General features: G+C 33.0%; 1 protein-coding gene across 18 annotated transcripts in view; it reads left to right on the top strand.

Moving 5' to 3' along the window:
* PTPRD (protein tyrosine phosphatase receptor type D) overlaps positions 1-22,469 on the top strand; it is a 2,844,105-nt gene that overhangs the window by 862,380 nt on the left and 1,959,256 nt on the right. The gene's annotated exons all lie outside the window — the stretch shown is intronic.

Below are 22,469 nucleotides of genomic sequence, written 5' to 3' on the forward strand. Positions count from 1 at the left end.
ATTGTGGAATCATAATTACAATGGTGGTTTTGAATTTTGACAATTCTCAGAAGAATAGCTGGTATAGGGTAAGAAGTATGGGAAAGAAGCAGGTTTAGAACAGGGAAAATGATCAAAATATAGCCAGAATGAAATGTGGAGCATGACTGATGCAGGCTAGATAGAGTAGACCATGTCAGATATTCATCAATGGATTATGGGACAGAAGAATGACAATTCTAGTAAGAGGGAGCACCAATTATAAACGCAAATTCAGTGTGGGTCCTTTTGGGGACTAATGAACATTAGAATCAGAACGTTGGTATTTGGACCTCTTTAGTGTTTAATTTTTAAAATCCCCTTGAAACAGTATTATCATTATAGTGATTAAATTGTTCCCCAGTTACATGACTATTTAAATATGAAATAGAGAGGTGTTTGGTAAATTAATGAGGTTTTCTAAAGATGGGGGAAACAGTAGTGTTATAATGTGTAAGTTAGATATGTTCAAGTGGATTAAATCTCTCTCTATATATATAGTCTCTGGAGATCCATTGATCCAGAGGGTACAACAGCTGGCAGAATAAATAACAACAATTAATAGCTAACATTTATGTAGCACTTACTAAGTGTCAGGTATTATGCTAAGTAGTTTACACTTATCTCCTTTGATTCTCAAAATAACTCTGGGAGGTAGGTGCTATTATTATTCCCATTTTACAAATGAGGAAATTGAGGCAAAAAGAGGTTAAGTGACTTTCTAAAAATCATATTCTTCTTGATTCGAGGAAAAGTAAAATGTATCCAGAGGGTTCAAAATAAAAACAAAGGGATAATAATCCAGGGCATAACAGTGGAAGTGGAATCATTCCCCACTGTTGGCATAATCTTAATGACTGCAAGGAATTAGTAATAAGGAACCCACAAATTTCAAATGAGAAATTCAGCTTTAGTCCTTTTGAGGACTGATAAGCAATTGTTGGAATTGAAACCTTTTATTAATTGATTTTTTAATAAAAATCCTCTCAAACAATATTATAATTACACCAATTTAATTATTCCCCTGTTACATATACTATAAGTACTTCATACTTAAATATGAAGTAAGAATGATATGGAAGTAGGTATGAAGTGGTTATGGTAGTTTAAAAAATTTCTCCAGAGATAGGAGAAACAGAACTGAACTAATGACGAAACTTAGAAATATTAAAGAAATAACCAAACTGAAAAGGCTTTGTTTTATTCCCTAGTTATTATGCTTTGAACCTAGACATCAGGGAACTCAGAATTATACTCTCAGAAAATAAGTATTATTGTTGGTGGAATTGTGAATACATCCAGCCATTCTGGAGAGCAATTTGGAAATATGCTCAAAAAGTTATTAAACTGTGCATACCCTTTGATCCAGCAGTGTTTCTATTGGGCTTATACCCCAAAGAGATACTAAAGAAAGGAAAGGGTCCTGTATGTACCAAAATGTTTGGGGCAGCCCTGTTTGTAGTGGCTAGAAGCTGGAAAATGAAATTGGAGAATGGTTGAGTAAATTGTGGTATATGAATGTTATGGAATATTATTGCTCTGTAAGGAATGACCAGCAGGATGAATACAGAGAGGACTGGCGAGACTCACATGAACTGATGCTAAGTGAAACGAGCAGAACAAGGAGATCATTATATACCTCAACAACGATACTGTTTGAGGATATATTCTGATGGAAGTGGATCTCTTCAATAAAGAGAGCTTTAATTGATCAAAGATGGACAGAAGCAGCTACACCCAAAGAAAGAACACTGGGAAATGAATATAAACTGCTTGCATTTTTGTTTTTCTTCCCGGGTTATTTATACCTTTTGAATTCAATTCTCCCTATGCAACAAGAAAACTGTTCAGTTCTGCACATTTATATTGTATCCAGGATTGCTTGCTATCTGGGGGAGGGGGTGGAGGGAGGGAGGGAGGGGAAAATAGGAACAGAAAAGAATGCAAGGGATAATGCTGTAAAAAATTACCCTGGCATGGGTTCTATCAATAAAAAGTTATTAAAAAAAAAGAAAATAAGTATTTCTATCATCTAGATCTGCTTCTCATCTTAAAGTTTTCTGTTTTCTAAGTAGAATGGGGACAGGGAATGTTTCCCTAATGCCAGTGCAAATATACTAGTCTAAATTAGAAAAAAAAAATACAAAAACAAAAAAAAAAACCATAAATTCATTATATTATCCATTTTTAACACTAGGATAATAGCTGTCAATTACAGTGGAAAGAATATTAGACCTGAAATCCACAAGACCTAGTTTCAAATGTTTCTTCCAACATTTACTTTGTTAGTTATGAAGGACAAATCATTTAACTTCTCTAAGCCTTAAGTTCTCCATTTATAAAATAATGTCTGTGATAATCTCCCTCCAATGTTATTGTGAGCTCAAATGAAATAATAAACTTAAATTACCTTATTGAACAAATACTAAATTGATGTTGATCACAATTATTATGTTTTTAAAAAAGCAAAATGAAGTGGGCAGAATGAAGAGAACATAGTACATAATAAAACCAGTATTGTGAGGAGGATCAATTGTGAATAACAACTATTATTGGCAATACAATGATCCAAGACAATTTAAAGGACTTATGATGAAAAATGCTATCCATCTTCAGAGAAATAACTGATGAAATCTGAGTGCAGAGCAAAACAATTTTTAATTTTTTTGGGCTTTTTTTAATTTGAGGTTTTTTCACATCATTACCAATGTGAAGATATATTTTGCATAACAATACATGTAAAACTTTTTTTTTTCCAAATCCCTTGCCTTCTTAATGAGAGGAAAAGATAGGGAGAGTTAAAGAGAATTTAGAACTTAAAATTATAAAATAAGGGAAAAATTAAAATTGTTTTTATGTACAATTGGGAAAAATAAAATATATAATTATTTTAAAGTGGTTTTTTTAATAGTTTTTTATTTACAGGTTAATTTTATAGCATTAACAATTGCCAAACCTTTTGTTCCAATTTTTCCTCTCTTTCCCCCCACCCCCTCCCTAAATGGCAGTATGACTAGTAGATGTTAAATATATTAAAATATAAATTAGATAAGTATACATGACCAAACCATTATTTTGCTGTACAAAAAGAATCAGACTCTGAAATGTTGTACAATTAGCCTGTGAAGGAAATCCAAAGTGCAGGCAGGCAAAAATATAGGGATTGGGAATTCAAGGTAATGGTTCTTAGTCATCTCCCAGAGTTCTTTTGCTGGGCACAGCTGGTTCAGTTCATTACTGCTCCATTGGAAATGATTTGGTTCATCTCATTGCTGAGGATAGCCATGTCCATCAGAATTGAACATCATATAGTATTTAGTATTATTGTTGAAGTATATAATGATCTCCTGGCCCTGCTCGTTTCACTCAGCAACATTTTGTGTAAGTCTCTCCAGGCCTTTCTGAAATCATCCTGTTGGTCATTTCTTACTGAACAATAATATTCCATAATATTAATATACCAAAATTTATTCAGCCATTCTCCAATTGATGGGCATCTACTCAGTTTCCAGTTTCTGGCCACTACAAAGAGGGCTGCCACAAACATTTGTGCACATACAGATCCCTTTCCCTTCTTTACGATCTCTTTGGGTTATAAGCCCAGTAGTAACATTGCTGGATCAAAGGCTATGCAAAGTTTGATAATTTTTTGAGCATAGTTCCAAATTGCTCTCCAGAATGGTTGGTTGTATTCACAATTCCACCAACAATGTATCAGTGTCCCAGTTTTCCCACATCCCCTCCAACATTCCACATTATCTTTCCCTGTCATTCTAGCCAATCTGACAGGTGTGTAGTGGTATCTCAGAGTTGTCTTAATTTGCATTTCTCTGATTAATATTGACTTGGAGCATCTTTTCATATGGCTAGAAACATTTTCAATTTCTTCATCTAAGAATTGTCTGTTCATATCCTTTGACCATTTATCAATTGGAGAATGGCTTGATTTCTTATAAATTAGAGTCAATTCTCTATATATTTTGGAAATGAGTCCTTTATCAGAACCTTTGACTGTAAAAATATTTTCCCATTTTATTGCTTCCCTTCTAATCTTGTCTGCATTAGTTTTGTTTGTACAAAAACTTTTCAGTTTGATATAATCAAAATTTTCTATTTTGTGATCAGTAATGATCTCTAGTTCTTCTTTGGTCATAAATTCCTTCCTCTTCCACAAGTCTGAGAGGCAAACTATCCTATGTTCCTCTAATTTATTTATAATCTAATTCTTTATGTTTAGGTCATAAACTCATTTTGACCTTATCCTGATGTACAATGTTAAGTGTGGGTCGATGCCTAGTTTCTGCCATATTTTACAGTGTTATATAAATATTACTCATCATTATTGTGCTTTTAAAAATGTCTTTATAAAGGATTTATACTGATGTTGTTTCATATCAAACAATGATAACAGTGGTGGTAGAGTGTTGATGATGATGATGATGACGTATTGATATTATGAGCATCCAGATGGCATATTTCTAGTTAGAGACAGATAAATATCACTAATTTTGTTTGGTAAACAGTAATGAAGCCTGGAGACTCGACATTGACAGGAATTTTGAACTTGAGTTTGAAGCACAAAACTTCATATTGCACAGTATTATAAATTTCATAAATAAAATCATATATTCTATTACAAACTTTCTTGAAAGGAATAAATGTGAACTCATTTTGAAGAAAGGAACAAATAAGAATATAGAACAGTAGATATGGGAGGAGTTGAAATAATAACAACAGTGGCAATGACCTTTTGACCAGTGTTTCTTTATTGTGATTCATAAATGACAAGGTTTTCATCATTAACCACTTGTCTTATCTACTTTTATTGTGAAAGATGTAGGGTTTCATATATCATATATTTTGTAGGCAAGAAACATTGAGAAATTCTTATTCATTTTTCCTGATTAATCAGTTATTATTCGAATATGGTTCTTAGGCCTTGTTGTTTTGCTAATTACACTGAAATATAATATCAGTATAAGGTTGTCCTTTTACAGATACTGAAGCAGCAGAGAGAGATGATATATTTGGGAGGGTGTATTTATTGAATAATGTAATAGAAATCAGAACTGGGCTAGGATAGGTTTATTTCTTTTCCATTTTTTTTTATTCTTTTTTTTTCTCTTTTTTTTTCTTCTTTTTTTTTATTTTCCATTTTTAATGGAGATATAATCTACACCGATAACAGAGAATAAAATTCAATAAGTATTATAATGTAATCTTTGTGATGAATTTGAATCCAGAGAAAGTTTATTTATAGCTAATGATCCTATTCATTTTTACTAGTCATTTATTGTATTCTAAAATGTACCTTCATTTTTAAATATCACACTTCATCTCTTTTAATGTAAAAATTCAGGGTTAAAAATTGTACTTTGAGAAACAACAGAAATCTATAATCAGTTCTTTGATTTATTCTATTTCTTTGCCTCTCTTTCTCTCTCTATCTCTCTGTCTCTCTGTCTCTCTGTCATTCTCTCTCTCTCTCCCTCCTTCCCTCCCCCTTGCTTCCTTCCTCCCTCCCTCTCTTTTTCTCTCTTTTTCTCTCCCCTTCTCTTCTTCCAAGAGCATTTGATATTTTTCTAGTTGTTTAAATATGACTTTATTTGTGTGGAAAGTGCTTTGTAGCTTTGCTTATATAGTTCCTGACTTTCCCTTGGCAGATAGATTCCAAAAGATTTTATACAATTGACAGTTATTTTAAATGGAATTTCCCTTTGTATCTCATGCTGTTGGATTTTGTTAGCAATATATAAAAATGTTGATGATTTATGTGCAACTTTGCTAAAGTTGTGGACTATTTCTAATAGTTTTTTAGTTGATTCTCTAGGGTTCTCTAAGTATACCATCATATCATCTGCAAAGAGTGATAATTTGGTTTCCTCATTACTTACTCTAATTCCATTAATTCCTTTTTTTTCTCTTATGCCAAAGCTAGCATTTCTAACATAATATTGAATAATAATGGTGATAGTGGGCAGCTTTGTTTCACCCCTGATCTTATTGGGGATGATTCCAGTTTATCCCTCTTACATATGATGTTTGCTAATGGTTTTAAATAGATGCTACTGACTATTTTAAGGAAAAGTCCATTTGTTCCTATACTGTCTAGTGTTTTTTTTTTTTGTTTTTGTTTTTGTTTTTTTTTTTTGTTGTTGTTGTTGTTGTTGTTGTTGTTTTTTTAATAGGAATGGGTGTTGGATTTTATCAAATGCTTTTTCTGCATTTATTGAGATGATCATATGGTTTTTGTTAATTTGTCAATAAAGTCAATTATGTTAATAGTTTTCCTAATATTGAACCAGTCCTGCATTCCTGGTATAAATCCTACTTGGTGTATTATGCTGGGGATGATTTTCTATAATCTCTTTGCTAATATTTTATTTAAGACTTTTGATTAATAATCATTAGAGAAATTGATCTATAATTTTTTTTCTCTGTTTTCATCCTATCTGGTTTAGATATCAGTACCATGTCTGTGTCATAAAAGGAATTTGGAAAGAGTTCTTCTTTCACTATTTTTTCCAAACAGTTTATATTGTATTGTAGTTAATTGTTTTTTAAATGTTTGGTCCATCTGGCCCTGGAGGTTTTTTCTTAGGGAGTTGATTAATAGCTTGTTCTATTTCTTTTTCTGAAATGGGAATATTTAAGTAACTTATTTTCTCTTCTGTTAATTTGGGAAATCTATATTTTGTAATTCCTCCATTTCACTTAGGTTATTAAATTTGTTGGCATAAAGTTGGGTAAAATAAGTCCTAATTATTGCTCTAATTTCCTCTTCATCAATGGAAGGAAAGTTTTCCCTTTTTCATTTTTTAAAGTAACAATTTGATTTTTCTCTTTTCTTTTTCTAATCAAATTAATTAAAGGTTTATCTATTTCTCAAATTGGTTTTTTCTCAAAAGCAATTCTTAGTTTTATTTATTTATTCAATAGGTTTTTTACTTTCAAATTTATTACTCTCCCCTTTTATTTTTATTATTTCAAATTTGGTGTTTGATTGGAGGTTTTTAATTTGTTCTTTTTTCTAGCTTTTTAGTTGCAAGCCTAATTTATTGATCTTCTTTTTCTCTATTTTATGCAAGTGAGCATCCAGATATTGAAAATTTCCCCTTATTACCACTTTGTCTGCTTCCTATAAATTTTGGTATGTTTTGCTGTTTCACCCATTCATTCTTTAGGATGAAATTATTTAGTTTCCAATTACTTTTTGGTCTATTTTCCACTGCCCTTTTATTGAAGATAATTTTTATTGCATCATGATCTGAAAAAAGGGCATTTACTATGTTTGTCTTTCTGCCTTTTATTTTGAGGTCTTTATGCCCTAATATATGGTCAATTTTTGTATAGGTTCCATGAACTACTGAGAAGAAAGTCTACTCCTTTTTGTTTCATTTCAATTTTCTCCAAAGATCTATTATCCCTAACTTTTCTAGTAGTCTGTTTACCTCTTTAACTTCTTTCTTATTTATTTTGTGAGAGAGCCATGCTGAGATCTCCCATGCTTATACTTTTGCTATCTATTTCTTCTTGCAGCTCTCTTAACTTCTCCTTTATGAATTTAGAAGCTATACCACTTGGTACATATATGTTTAGGATTGATATTGTTTCATTATTTATGGTACCTTTAGCAAGATATAGTTTCCTTCCTTCTCTCTTTTAATTAGATCTATTTTTGTTTTTGCTTGATTTAGATCATGATGGCTATCCCTGCTATTTTTATTTCGCCTGAAGCATAGTAGATTCTGCTCCATCCATTTACCTTTACTCTCTATATATTACTCTGCTTTAAATGGGTTCCTTGGAAACAATGCATTGTAGGGTTCTGGAATTTAATCCAGTCTGCTATCTGCTTCCTTTTTATGGGAAGGTTAACCCCATTCACATTTACAGTTAATACTACTAATTCTGTATTTTCCACCACCTTATTTACCCCAAATTATGCTTTTCTTTTCCCATTCCCCCTTTACTTCCTCCCCAGTATTTTACTTATGAGCACTATTTGCCTCAAACAATCCTCCCCCTTTAAAGTCTCTCCCCCTTTTTAAATATCTTTCACTTACTATTTCTTTTTTCCCTTCTATTTAGCCCACCACTTCTTTTTTCCCCTTTCCCCTCTCAATTTTGAATAAGATGAGTAGTTTTTTGGTGAAACCAAATCTTTCTAATATTTTCCCTTTGAGCCAAATGTGTTGAGAGTAAGATTCACACAATATTCATCCCCTTCCCTTCTTTGCCTCAATTATAATAGATTTTCTTTACCTCTTCCTGAGATGTAATTTCCTTCATTTTACCTCCACTTTCCCCTTTGTCCCATACAATCCCCTTTCCACCTCTAATTTTTTTTATATTATAACAGTAAAATAAAAGTATGCATGTACTTTCTATGTATACCCATAACAGAAATACAGTTCTCAAGGGTTCTTTTCTTTTTTACTTTTTTATGCTTTTCTAGTTCTATATTTGGAGGTCAGATTTTTTGTTTAGCTCTGATCTTTTCATCAGAAGTAAATAGAATTCACCTATTTCATTGAATGTCCATCTTCTTCCCTGAAAGAAAATGCTCAGTTTAACTGGGTAATTTATTCTTGGCTTCATTCCAAGTTCTTTTCCATTTTGAAATATCAAATTCCAGACCTTCTATCATTTAAGATGAAAGCTGTTAAGTCCCAGGTAATCCTTATTGTGGTTCCTTGGTATATATATATATATATATTTTTTTTTTTTTCTGGCTGCTTATAATATTTTTTCCTTGATATGATAGTTCAATGCTTTAGCCACAATATTCCTTGGAGTTTTTATTTTGGTATCTCTTTCAGGGGGTGTTTGATGATGAATTCTTTCAATGGTTATTTAACCTTTGTATTCTATGACATCTGGGCAGTTATCTTTAAAGATTTCCTGAAAAATAGTGTCTCATTTTTTTGTCTTTGTTTTTTTTTTTTCCTCCAGGGTATCTAATAATCCTTAGATTAACTCTTCTAGATTTATTTTCCAGGTCAGTTATTTTCCCAATTAGGTATTTTACATTTTTTTCTATTTTTTCATTTTGTTTTGGTTTTGCCTGACTGAGTCTTATTTAGTCATCCATTTCCTTTTGTTAACTTTAGATTTTAGTGAATTATTTTTTTCCTTTACTTTTTTTACTTCTTTTTGTATTTGTCCAATTGAATTTTTAAATGAGTTGTTTTGTTCTATGCATTTTTTTTTTCATTTCACAAATTCTGTTTTTTAAGGAATTTTTTTTTCTGTTTCACAAATTCTGTTTTTCTGGGAGTTATTTTCTTTTTCTATGTTGTCAAATTATCTTATAATTTGTTATATGCTTTTCCCATTTTACTAAATCTATTTTGTGTTGCTTTTTCCAAACCCTCTTGCAAAGTTTTCATTTCCTTTCCCCATTTTTCTTCCAACTCTAATATAAGATTATTTTAAACTTTTTTTCTAGCAGAGCCTTGTGTGATGGGTACAAGTTTATATCACTTTTGGGGGCTTCATTTGGAAAAGATCTGCTTTTGGTCTCCTCAGTGTTTGAAATCTGTTTTTCTCTTTCATCAAAACAAAACAAAACAAAACAAACAACGACAAAAAAAAAAAAAAAAAAAAACCTAAATATGGTCAGAGTTCTTTTTGCTTTTTTGCTCATTAAAAAACAAATAAATAACAACAACAACAACAACAAAACCTTGAGATCTGCTTTTAGGCTCAGGAATAATTCAAGCTTCCTCTACAAGCAGAAGTGGCTGTGTTGGTTCAGTGCTAACTGGCCTCCAGTAATGGGTGATTGTGGCCAAGTCCTGTGGAATTCTGCCATTTGGGGGTTCACTATTTACTTTTTGTGTTTGTATTAGATAATTTGTATTTTCTCTGCTGATCTACTGGCTTGTAACCAGGACAGAGTAACCAAGAGTGTTGTAGATTCCTCCCTGTAGATTCTCCAGCACATGGCGCCCATAGTGCCATGGGACTCTGTACTGCCTGCACTCAGCATCTTGCTTGGCTTACTTCTGCTTGACCCACCTCCTGTGCCTGATTGAAATAGACCTTCCCTGAAGATCTTTAAAATTATCTTCTGCTGGTAATTTCTTGTATTCCCAATATTTGTAGGTTCTGTCAGCTAATCCAGAGGCTGGATATGCTAGATAATCTGAGGATTGCAAGAAAAGGTCAGAAAAAAAAAGTGAGTCTTTTCTGCCATCTTGGATCCACTCTCAAACATCATATTTCTTTTCCTATTTTCTTCTATCATTCTTATTTGTTTTTTTTTTTAAACCAGGTTTTTCTTTGTTTTCTTTTTGATATTTTATTTAATGCTTTCTTCACTTCTGGGGTGGAGCCAAAATGACAAAGTTAAGTCAGAAAGCTGCTTAAGCTCTACCAGTTTCCCTTAAAAAGCACATGAAACCAAGTCTTTGAACAGAGTCTGATAGAATGAAAACACTCTCCAGCTTGAGATAGACTGGAAAAACTTCAAGAAATTTTAGGCTCACTGGGTTGAAAAGGATGTTCAGCCCAGATCAGACAGAATTTGGAAAAACTGTTGAGAATGTCTTAATCATAGCAAATCAGCAACTAAGATCCTCAGTTCTGGTTCAGTAGAGGAGCAAATCAGTGGGACAGTTGCCAGTCCCAGCTCAAAAGATAAACTCTGTGAAACCAGGTTGTTTCCTGAAAAGGAGCAGGCAAAGTTACCACCTGCAAATATAAGGGACCCCTATGCTCAAAGATAAGATTCAGAGCTACACAGGATTCTTGCAAAAGCACCTTTTTTACTCCAGGAGTAGAGGTTAACTATAAATGTAAAAAATTTGAAATACCAAAAGGAAGGAAAAGAAAATGAGCAAAACAAACAAACAAACAACAACAACAACAACAACAACAACAACAAAAAACAGAAAAGAAACTTGACCATAGAAAGCCATTTCAGTGAAGGGGCAGACCAAAACACAAACTCGTATGAGGATAGAATGTCCACAGAAGAAATCTCAAAGAGTGAGAAAAATTGGTTTCAAGCCCAAAGAGGCTTCTTGGAAATTCTCATAAAATACTTCAAAAGACAAGTAGGAGAGGCAGAAGAAAAAAAATAAGAATGGAATGAAAAAGGAAGGAAAAAGTTGTCTGAAGAAAACAACTCCTTAAACAGTAGAATTAACCAAATAGAAAAAGAGATACAAAAGATAACTGAAGAAAATCACATATTAAAAATTAGAACAGGGTAAATGGAAGCTAATCACTTTGTGAGACAGCAAGAATCAGCCAAATAAACTAAAAAGAATGAAAAAATGGAAGAAAATGTGAAATATCTCATTGCCAAAATACTGACCTGGAAAATAGATCCAGAAGAAACAATATAAAAATTATTAGTTTACTTGAAGGCCAATAGAGCTTGGATAGCATTCTACAAGAAGTCATTAAAGAAAACTACCTCAATATTCTAGAAACAGAGGGGGAAATCCTCATTGAGAGAATCCATAGATTACCTCTAGAAGGAGTTCCCACAAGGAAAACCCCAAGGAACTTTGTTGTAAAACTCCAAAATTATAATCTCAAGTTAAAAATATTACAACTGGCAGATAGAAATAATTCAAATATCAAGGAGCAACAATGAGGTCTGGCAGTTCATACAAAAAAAAATCAGAGGACTTGGAATACAATATTCCTTGAAGACAAAAAACCTAGGATTTTACCAGGAATTAACTACCCTGCAAGATTTAGCATCATCTTTCAGGGGAGGTGATGGAACTTCAATGAAGTAAGAGACTTTCAAACATTTGTATTAAAAAAAAAAGAACTAAACAGAAAACTTAATCTACAAACACAGGACTCAGGAGAAGCATAGAAATGTAAACAGAGGAAAATATATATTATTCAAAAGTTGAATTGTTTATATTCCTAGATAGAAAAATAACATCTGAAACTCTTGAGAACTGTATCTGTCACTGGAGTAGACATGGACTGAGGGTGTAGTTGTGAATGGGCTTTCATATGATGACATCAAAGAGAAAGACATTAATGGGTGGGAAAAGATCTGTACTTTAAAAAGAGAAAAGTGGAGATATAATGGGACAATTAGTTTACAGGAAGAAGTGCAAAAGATCTGTTGCAATGGAGGGAAAGAAAGGAAGATCATAAGCATTGTTTGAAGATTGATCTTATCAGTTTTGCCTCTAAGAGAGAATAACTTAATCATTTAATTGGGCATATAAATTTATCTAGCCATATAAAGAAGTAGGAGGAGAAAGAGGAAAAGAAAAAGGAGGGAGAGTAAAGGGCAGAAATGCTTGGGAAAAACTTAAGAGAAGGGAGGAAGAGGTGAAAGACGATAAGGTAGTGGGTGAAGTGGATTAAAAAAACAATTATGGACAGAATGAAAGGAGAGAACAAAAGTATATACAGGGGAGAAAATAGGATGGAGGGGAATACAAAGCTTGCAGCCATAACTGTGGATGTGAAAGCGCTGAACTCTCCCACAAAACAGAAGCTAATAGCAGAGTAAATTTAAAAACAGAATCCTACAATATGTTATTTACAAGAAATACATTTAATACAGAAAGACATATACAGAATAAAGGTAAACGACTAGAACAGAATTTATTATGCTTCAGTGATAGCAATTCCAGTGTCAGATAAAACAAAAGTAAAAATAGATCTTATTAAAAGAGATAAAGAAGAAAGTACATCTTGATAAAGGATATCATAAATAGTGAAGTAGTAATGATACTAAATGTGCATATACCAAGTGGTAGAGTAGGTGAGTTTGTATAGAAGATTTTAAGGCACTTACACGAAAAAAATAGATAGTAAAACTATTCTTGTGGTGGACCTCAACCTTCCCCTCTCAGAATCAGGCAAATCTAATCACAAAATAAACAAGGAAAAACTAGAAATCCTGCCAAATTCTTTCTATGAAACAAATATGGCACTGACACCTAAACCAGGAAGAGCCAAAACAGAGAAAGTTACAGACCCATCTATTTAATGAATATTGATTCAAAAATGTTAAATTAAATATTAGTAAAAAGATTACAACAACTTATTAGTAGAATAATATAGTATGGCCAAGTGGGATTTATACCAGAAATGTAACACTGGTTCAGTATTAGGAAAACTATTACCATCATCAACCACATCAATAACAACAACAGCAGAAATGATATGATAAGCTCAATACATATAGAAAAAAACTTTTGACAAAATATAACACACATTCCTATTAAAAACACTAGTGACCATAGGGATAAAGGGAGCTTTCCTTAAAATAATAAGCAATATGTATCTAAAACCTACAGCAACCATTATTTGTAATGGAGAGAAACTGGACATATTCCTAATAAGATGAGGGGTGAAACAAGAATGTTCAGTATCACCACTATTATTCAACATTGTACTAGAAATGTAGGCTTTAGCCAAATGAAAATAAAAAGAAATTAAAACAATTAGAATAGGCAATGAGAAAATAAAACTATCACTCTTTGCAGATGATATGATGATATACTTAGAGAATCCTAGAAAATCATCCAAAAACCTACTGGAAATAATTCACAGTTTTAGCAAAGTTGTAAGATGTAAAATAAACCCATCCAAATCAGCAGCATTTCTATATATTACTGACAAAGTCCATTAGCAAGAAAGACAAATTCCATTTAAAATTACTGTAGAAAAAATAAAATACTTGGTGATTTACCTGCTAAGACAAACCTAAGACCTTTATGAACAAAGTTACAAAACATTTCTCACACAAATAAAGTCAGATCTAAACAATTGGAAAAATATCAATTGCTCATGGCTAGACTGAAATAAGGACAATTCTTCCTAAATTGATCTACTTATTCAATACCAATCAAATACCAACCAAACTGCCAAAACATTATTTTATAGAACTAGAAAAAAAATAATAACAAAATTCTCCTGGAAGAACAAAAGAGAATTAATGAAACTCAATACAAAGGTTGGTGATTTAGCAATATCAAACCTAAAATTATTTTATAAAGCAGCTGTCATCAAAACCCACTTGATATTGGCTAAGTAATAGAGTAGTGGATTAGTGAAATAGATTAGATACATATGACACAATAATCAAAAACTGTAGTAATCTAGTATTTGATAAACCCACAAACTCCAGTTTCTGGAATAAGAATTCACTATCTAGCAAAACTTTCTGAGAAAACTGGAAAATATGTCAGAAACTTGGCATAGATCTACATCTCACACTTAATACCAAAATAAGGTCAAATATATACATGCTTTGGGCATAAAGGATGATACTATAAATACATTAGTAGAGCAAAGGATAATTTACCTATCAAATCTTTGGAGAAGGAAGAATTTATGACCAAAAAATGAACTAGAGGATATTATAAAAGGCAAAATGGACAACTTTGATTACATTAAAGTAAAGTTTTAGTACAAACAAAATCAGCAGAAACAATTTTAAAAGGGAAGTGGAAAGCTGGGAAAAATCTTTATAGACAGAATTTTTGATAAAAGGTCTCATTTCTAAAATATGTAAAGAACCGCCTCAAATTTATAAGAATATAAGTTATTCCTCAATTGATAAATGGCCACAATTTATGAACAGACAATTTTCAGATGACAAAATTGAATCCACCTACAGTCATATGAAAAATGCTATAAGTCACTATTGATTGGAGAAATACAAATTAAAACAATTCTGAAGTACCACTTCATACCCCTCAGATTGGCTAAGATGACAGGAAAAGATAATGATAAATCTTGGCGGGAATGTGGGAAAACTGGAACACTAATGCATTATTGGTGGAATTGTGAAATGATCTAACCATTCTGAAGAACAATCTGGAACTTTGTCCAAAGGGTTATAAAAGTTTGCATACCCTTTTACCTGGGTATTTGTGTCTGTATTTGAAGGAAACCATAAAGGAAAAAGACCCAAATGAGCAAAAATGTTTGTAGAAACTCTTTTTGTGGTAGCAAATAATTGGAAAATGGATAAACGCCCATACAACTTGTTGTATGTGAAGGTAATGAAATATTGTTATATAAAAATGATGAACAAACTGATTTTAGAAAGACCTGCAAAGATTTATAAGAACTAATGCTGAGTGAAACAAGCAGAACCAGGCATACATTGTACAATATAGCAGCACATATGTGTGATGATCAGCTATGAAAGACTTGGTTCTTCTCAATGGTACAGTGATCCAAACCCATCTCAATAGATTTTTAGCAGAAAATACCATTTGCATCCGAGAAAAAGAACTAAGAAGTATGTATGTGAATCAACACATATGTTCATTTCTTTTTTTTTTTTTCATTTTTTTATCTCTTCCATAAGTTTTCTCTTTTCCTCTGATTTTTCTCTCCCAACATGACTCATATAGCAATGTGTATTAAAAATAAATTAATTTACTACAACAAAAAACTCAAAATGTTTTCTTTAATTTTTCAAGGAATTCTTATTGGGATTGTGTCTAATATGGCATTTTTCTGTCAGGGTTTAATTGTAGAAAATTTCAAGTCATTGTCTTCCGTGTTTGTGTCTTGAGCCCTTGTGGTTCAGACTTATATTTTTATGTCTTATAACTTAATCACTGTTCAAGTTTTCTTCAAGTTATTCTCTCTTTTTCTCTGAATATATAACATGCAGCTCAATAATGGGCAACAGAAGAGCCTGATGATATCCATTCCTATACACAGCACTAATATAATGGAATCTCTTTCTTCCCCTTGCTTTCTATTCTAGTGCTATATTTCCATCTACTTTCTTTTCTCCTCTTCTGTCCCTTCTTCCTCCTATAGAAGGCAAGCAATTTCATATTGATTATAAATATGAAATCATGCAAAACTTTCTATATTAGCTATGCTATAAAAGAAAACAAACAAAAAAGAAAAATAGGTGAAAAAACCATTCATTATATATTCAAAGTTCAACAGATTTCTCTCTGGAGGTGAATAGCATTTTTCATGGATCCTTTGGAATTACCTTGAATTATTGCCTTGATCATTTTAGTTGAATCTTTCACAGCTGATCATCCTTACAATATTGCTGTTATGTGTACAATAGTCTCTTGGTTCTGCTCATTTCACTTTGCATTAGTTCATATAATTCTTCCTCAATTATTTTCTAAATTTTCTTTCTAACACAAGCTTTTCCTTACTCAAAGCCACCCTCGAGAAAATAGCAAACTGATTATCCTAAAGTGCTAGTCTTTTTATGCCATTCACCTACTTTAGAAAAATCTAGTGGTTTCATATTGCCTCTAGGATAAAACAAAAATGGTTAAGTTTATATAAACTATATTTTCAAATGAAGTCCTTCAAACCAGACCCAAAACTGCCTTCCCAGCTTTATTACACATTAAATCCCTCTGAGAATATTATGGCCCAACAAATCTGGACTTAATATTCTTCAGCATGCCACTGCAGATTTCTTTTTTGTGCTTTGTCTTGGCTTTTCCTCATTCCTGAAATGCATCTTTATCTCTCAAAACCAAAATTAGGCTCAACTCAAGCACAATCTTCTACATAAAGCCATTCCTGATTCCTCAGCCCCTCATTTGAAAGTAAACTCCCTCCCCAATTTCCTTGTATGTATTTTAATAGATATTACAATTTTTTTGGTTTTCAATTGAAAATGTAAGTGGGTATGGGCGTGGTTTCATATCTTATCACTTGAGTAGAAACTTTCACTTTTGCCTCTGGATCCACAGGGCATAGAACAATGCCTATTATATAGTTGGTACTTAATAAATCTATGTTTGGTCTGTAATAAATAATTGGATGGTGATTAGCCATGCAAACACAGTGGATAAGAATGCCAGGCCTGGCAACAGGAAGAATTGAGTCCAAATCCAGCTTCAAACACTAGATACTTAATATCTGTATGACCCCAGTTAAAGTCATTTAACCCTGTTTTCCTCAGTTTCCTCATCTATAAAATGAGTTAGAGAAGAAATGGCAAACCATTCCAATATCTCTGCTAAGAATTGCCTAAATGGAGCCATGAAGAGTTACAATTAATCATAGCTAATTGACTAAACAACAAAAATGTGATTTGCACAGTGCTTGACTCATCCTAGGTGCTATATAAATGCACATTCCTTTCATGTCTTTCATAATTTTTTGATTGATTGGCTAATTGAAATAGCAGATGTTCAAATTCCTATGATACAAAGCTATTGGATGAAATTTTAGATAACTGGTGCTTCTAAAGATGGGTTTCTGGAGGTTATTGAAATTTTCTCAAATATTTCAAGGGACACAGATCTAAGGACAGAGAAATCGTAATTTTAAATAATGATTTATTTCTGTTGAGAAAAATATTCCACTATTTTATGACATAGTTTCAGTCACAGGAGTCTATTTCTGAATAGAAATCTTGTGTGACTTCTTTCATGGATCTTAATTTCCTCCTTTGTAGAATCAGAGGGCTTTGGACTCAGTGATGCTCAGGCTCTCTTCTTGTTCTAAATCCTATATTTGCTATTGAAGAAAGCAAATAAGAATGAATGTTGCCTGTCAGGCTATACTTTGACACCTCAAAAAGCCCAAAATTTTCTGAATGCAAAATGAGCCTAGTTACTACTTCACCAGCTTCCTGTCTGTTCCCTGCCTATGCTAGCGCAGTGGAGAGTAGGTCTGGATGAGAAGATAGTGGCCCACTTATTTACTGAGGTTTATTTAAAACTTTTGGCTGGAGAATCAGTGAAAAAAGATGCAATGGAGTAAAGTACCACTAGAGGGCAGTGTGGACCTGTTTCCTCTGTTTTTGAAGCTCCAGTTTGAAACAAAACAAACCAAAACAAACAGTTAGGTGAGGGGAAGGGAAAGAAGTCTTAAAAACAAGAAAAATAGAAAATTATAAAAACAAGAAGAGAGCCTGGGCATCACTGAGTCCAAAGCCCTCTGATTCTACAAGGAGGAAATTAAGATCCATGAAAGAAGTCACACGAGATTTCTATTCAGAAATAGACTCCTGTGACTGAAACTATGTCATAAAATAGTGGGATATTTTCTCAAGAGAAATAAATCATTATTTAAAACTACTATTTCTCTGTCCTTAGATCTGTGTCCCTTGAAATATTTGAGAAAATTTCAATAACCTCCAGAAACCCATCTTTAGAAGTACCAATTATCTAAAATTTCATCCAATACAGAGTCATTTTGATGGAAGACAGAATAACAAAATGAAATTGCAAGCAGAAAGACTTGGATTAATCACTGAAGGGAGGGGGGCGGTAAGGGTCCTGACTCTTGAGAGTTCACAGAATTAGTGATACTGATTTAATAAACTAAATAATTCTTAGGTTGTTGTTCCTGTGAATTTTGAGGAACTAGAGGGTCAGCCTCAAGCAAAATCAGGGCTTAAGGAAATGTGTTCAGTACTTTCCTTTTCAAGTTTTTCTTTTATACTAGAGCAGAGGTGACAAACATGAGGCTTACAGCTGTTATAGCAATGATCAAAGTAAGGCCTCAATAGGATTAGGTATAATTGGAAAATATTTGAAAAAATAAGTAAAAGTTCAATAGAACATAGATAAATGTATTATGTGACCATCCTAATCCATGTGAGAACCCAAGAGATAGTTTAGTGGTCTCTATTTCTATTTGATTTTGACATCACTGTTTTAGTACACTTTCTGAACCACAGCACCTATTGGCCCTAAATTGCTTCATCCCTAGATGAAGGGAAAAAAAAAGATTTTAAGCATTATCTACCTTCCGATAGAAAAGGCAGAGACTCAATGTACAGAGTGAGACATTTTTGTTGTTGTGATTGAGTGTTTGGGAGAGGGTGGTAATGGCCAATGTGGGAATTAGTTTTGCTCTGCTATATATGTTTGTAACCAGAGTTTTTGTTTCTCTTGCTTTCACAATGAAGGAATAAATTGGAGGGAAAAGAAAGAACAGATCTTCATTTAAATAAATGAAAAACTTGAAAAGTAGTAGAAATTATTATCACACCATATTTAGAGTATTATTTTTAGTTCACATTATGGGAAAGATACAGGCAAGCTGGATTGCATCCATAGCGGAAGAAAAGAATGGAGAAAGAACTGGTGATTGTATGGTTGACATATAGTACTTAGAGAAATTTTCTTTCTTTCTTTTTTAAAATTGCTCTTTATTTATTTAAAACTACTTTATAATTCAATAAATGTATTTTGCATGTTTTGATAGATTTTAAGTATTTTTTTTAAAAGTACAATCTGAATATGTCACTTTTTTTTATAATAACTTTTTATTGACAGAACCCATGCCAGGATAATTTTTTACAATATTATCCCTTGCACTCACTTCTATTCCGATTTTCCCCCTCCCTCCCTTCATCCCCTCCCCCAGATGGCAAGCAGTCCTATTATGTTAAATATGTCACAGTATATCCTAGATACAATATATGTGTGCAGAACCGAACAGTTCTCTTGTTGCACAGGGAGAAGTGGATTCAGAAGGTAAAAATAACCTGGGAAGAAAAACAAAAATGCAAACAGTTTACATTCATTTCCCAGTGTTCTTTCATTGGGTGTAGCTGCTTCTGTCCATCATTGATCAGTTGAAACTGAGTTAGGTCTCTTTGTCAAAGAAATCCACTTCCATCAGAATACATCCTCATACAGTATCATTGTTGAAGTATATAATGATCTCCTAGTTCTGCTCATTTCACTTAGCATCAGTTCATGTAAGTCTCTCCAAGCCTCTCTGTATTCATCCTGCTGGTCATTTCTTACAGAACAATAATATTCCATAACATTCATATACCACAATCTCCAATTGATGGGCATCCCTTCATTTTCCGGTTTCTAGCCACTATAAACAGGGCTGCCACAAACATTTTGGCACATACAGGGCCCTTTCATTAGGGAAGCTTTCAGTTGTGCCTTCTGTATCAGATTCTGGGTACCCTTTGGGTCTTTATGTTCTCAAAATCACAACTAACAAGTCATTTTTACTATTTAGCTAAAGATAGTTAATTCAAAATTAAAGTACAGTACAAGTTCAAAGTATTATATTGGATGAATTGATATAATAAGAAAGTTAATAATAGAATATCTTGTGGGTTTACAATCCCACAAATTCATGCACTATCGGTAGGAAAAATAAATGCATTTAAAAACTATTCATTGAGGAGGCATGCATGTCAGGATATTTAGACATTGTTTTTGCAAATGTCTCAGACACTATGAAATTGTTAGTATCTTCCAATGATGTTGTTGTCCTACTTCTGCTGTTGTCTTTGACATCCTGACTATATTGTTCGGGGCACAGTTTTTTCTGAGTATATAATTACAGAGCAATTCTATGATAATAGCTCCTTGCCTTATCTGTAGTACTCAGTTGAGCTACCTCTTCTGCATCAAAAAAGGAGAGCCTCTGCTTTCTTTCATTTAACCAATACCCACATATTTAAACTTCAGTTCATTTAGTAATAAATATGACTTTCACATATCCAGTTACCAGACTAAGGAAAAAACATACAAACAAAACAAACAATAACAATAACAACAAACAACAAAAATTAAGATACTTTTTTTCACCATAAAGAAAAGGGTTTTGAGTTTCCCAAGTCTTAGCCTCTAGAAGCCATATTCTTTTGGGGATGTAAAACAGCCAATGAGATAGATTTAAAATGATCACTTAATCCATTATCAAGATTGTTTCCTATCTCTCTCACAATCAGTATCTCTGTCCCAAACCTCTATCTGATTTAAGATTAGAAATTCCTTAATTTATAATTACTGTTGAATTTCTGATTACAAACCTAGCTTTAAGTTGTTTAAGTGTTTTTCTTTCAACAAATCACAAGGGATACATGTCTGAAAACTTTTAAAAATTTAATTCATTTTTTTAAATTCAGTCTGCACGATACTTTGGATCTTTCAAACAAATGTGTCTGATAGGAAGAATAAAAAAGATAAAAACTGAAAAAGCATAGCTAATTATCACCTTTCACCTTAGTTATGAATTTATATATATATATGTATGTATATATATATATATATATATATACGTGTGTGTATGTGTATGTGTGTGTGTGTGAGAGAGAGAGAGAAAGAGAGAGATAGGAAGAGAGAGAAAGAGAGAGAGAAAGAGAGAGATAGGAAGAGAGAGAGAGAGAGAGAGAGAGAGAGAGAGAGAGAGAGAGAGAGAGAGAGATCATCAATAAACTTCCTAAGTTTTGAGCTGACCTAAATGAGGATTGGTTACCCGAACTGGTGATATGAAACTTGGAGATTTAAGGGGATGTGATACTTGTCTTCAAACCTTTGAAGGGCCTTCATATGAAAGAATTAGATTTGATCTCCTTGATTCTGAAAACATAACTAATATCAAAGGTGGAAGCTCATGGTGTTGAAAATATAGACTTTACTTAGGGAAAGAATTAACTCTATGACTCAGAGCTGTCCTGATGAGTTTAGGGTTTCTGGTGGTCAGGGAGTTAAATGTTGAGGTTAGTGGCAGGTTTGGGGTTCAGGGAACCAAATAAAGAGATTTGGCTCCCCTAAATCTCCCATAGGATTAAGATAGGGAGTTGTGGGAACCCCCTTCTGGAGAGCAGAGGTACTTTGTAAAGACATTTATGAACTCGAAAAGCTGGTAAAATAAGTTTATTATTGGCATTGGGAAGTCAGCCTTTGGTATGCATGAACTGAGAGATTGAATTTGTTGGTGGCGAGATCCTGACAGAGAAGTAAATTTTCTTTTGGAGGAGTCCTGGCAGATAGAGAATTTCTAGCAGAGAAATCCTGACATAGAAGTATAAAGTCTTGTTAAGAAAATAGGTGAGGAAGATAAAGAGAGGGTAAGGCTGAACAAGAATATCATTTCAGCAGGCAGATGTTGCTGCTATGGCAGGGAGAGAGATTCCTTGGCATATTAGGTCCTCTGGAAGAACTGAGCCCCAAGTTGGCTCATTTTATGTACAAGGTGAGGTCTGCTCTTGATGGGGGCTGGTCAGCAGCTTGAGCTGGAATTAGAATAGAGAATCTTAAAATTGAATGATGATCTTTAGGTTGATCTTTAATTCAATGGGAAGGTTAATCAGTAGTGAGTGTTATCAATGGGGGTAGTGCCCTCCTGTTTCCCTCCTGTGGGAGTCCTTTACAGAGGCAGGATTCAAGGTTGAATCTTTGCTTGAAGGAGCTTCTCAAGTGCTTTATCTCATGGCTCATCCCCAAAGTCAGAGAGAGAGAAAGAGTTTCCAGGGCCTTCCTCTTTAGTTCAAAACTTTTAAAATGGGCTTCTTTGGAATATGATGAATCCCTCTCATGGAGATGCAATCTGTTTACCCAATTGTTGTGGAAGCTATGTCATGAATTTCTCTTTCTGATAGACTAGACAAGTGGAAAACAGAGGTCTCTATTGACTTATAGAACTCTGTGAAACATTCGAAGTTTAAATACTTAATTACTGAAATTGCTATTCTTCTCTATAGCATTTACATTATGAAAGGAGGGGAGAATGTGTAACAC

Source organism: Antechinus flavipes, chromosome 1, assembly GCF_016432865.1.
Source record: "Antechinus flavipes isolate AdamAnt ecotype Samford, QLD, Australia chromosome 1, AdamAnt_v2, whole genome shotgun sequence".
Classification (NCBI taxonomy): Eukaryota; Metazoa; Chordata; class Mammalia; order Dasyuromorphia; family Dasyuridae; genus Antechinus; species Antechinus flavipes.